The following is a 1,210-nucleotide window of genomic DNA, read 5'->3' as shown; positions in this document are numbered from 1 at the left end:
GACCAGGTTTTCTTTTCCACCCATATCAGTATTCCATTTAGAGTTATCTATAGGGACAGTGATATCCAAAGGGTTAATGTTCAGCAGGATATGCTAATTGGTGCCATCTGTGGATCTGGGTATTAAAATCTCAAGGATTTCCTCATCAATCTGCAGAATTGAGGGTTTGGGGAAAATCCTTACTCTTCTTTTTTTAATTTTTTATTTATTTTTTTACTTATTTTTTATTATTATGTTATGTTAATCACCATACATTACATCATTAGTTTTTGATGTAGTGTTCCATGATTCATTGTTTGCGTATAACACCCAGTGCTCCATGCAGAATATGCCCTCTTTAATACCCATCATTAATAGCCATCACCAGGCTAACCCATCCTCCCACCCCCCTCCCCTCTAGAACTTCTGGCAGGGCCGGGAAGCCTCCAACATGGGCTGGCTCACCTTCACCTTCAGCCTGCAGAAGAAGTTCGAGAGCCTCTTCCCAGGCAAGCTAGAGGTGGTACGCATGACACAGCAGCAGGAGAACCCCAAGTTCCTGTCCCATTTCAAGAGAAAGTTCATCATCCATCGGGGCAAGAGGAAGGCGGCTCAGGGTGCCCAGCAGCCCAGCCTCTACCAGATCCGCACCAACGGCAGCGCCCTGTGCACCCGGTGCATCCAGATCAACACTGACTCCAGCCTCCTCAACTCCGAGTTCTGCTTCATCCTCAAGGTTCCCTTTGAGAGCGAGGACAACCAGGGCATCGTGTATGCGTGGGTGGGCGGGGCGTCGGACCCAGACGAGGCCAAGCTCGCGGAAGATATCCTGAACACCATGTTTGACACATCCTACAGCAAGCAGGTCATCAACGAAGGCGAGGAGCCCGAGAACTTCTTTTGGGTGGGCATCGGGGCCCAGAAGCCTTATGATGATGACGCCGAATATATGAAGCACACCAGGCTCTTCCGGTGCTCCAAGGAGAAGGGCTACTTCGCAGTGACGGAGAAGTGCTCGGATTTCTGCCAGGATGACCTGGCCGACGATGACATCATGCTGCTGGACAATGGCCATGAGGTCTACATGTGGGTGGGGACCCAGACAAGCCAGGTGGAGATCAAACTGAGTCTGAAGGCCTGCCAGGTCTACATCCAGCACATGCGATCCAAAGAGCAGGAGCAGCCGCGCCGCCTGCGCCTGGTCCGCAAGGGCAACGAGCAGCACGCCTTC

General features: G+C 51.3%; 1 pseudogene; it reads left to right on the top strand.

The window, feature by feature from the left end:
• The first annotated feature begins 407 nt into the window (after positions 1-407).
• Positions 408-1,204, top strand: LOC145718565 (protein flightless-1 homolog pseudogene; annotated as a pseudogene).
• The last annotated feature ends 6 nt before the right edge of the window (positions 1,205-1,210 follow it).

This window comes from Leptonychotes weddellii, unplaced genomic scaffold (assembly GCF_054177405.1).
Source record: "Leptonychotes weddellii isolate Sample4059 unplaced genomic scaffold, ASM5417740v2 HiC_scaffold_17703, whole genome shotgun sequence".
NCBI classification, from domain to species: domain Eukaryota; kingdom Metazoa; phylum Chordata; class Mammalia; order Carnivora; family Phocidae; genus Leptonychotes; species Leptonychotes weddellii.
The sequence above is the reverse complement of the archived record's forward strand: the minus strand, read 5'-3'. Positions and strand labels throughout refer to the sequence as shown.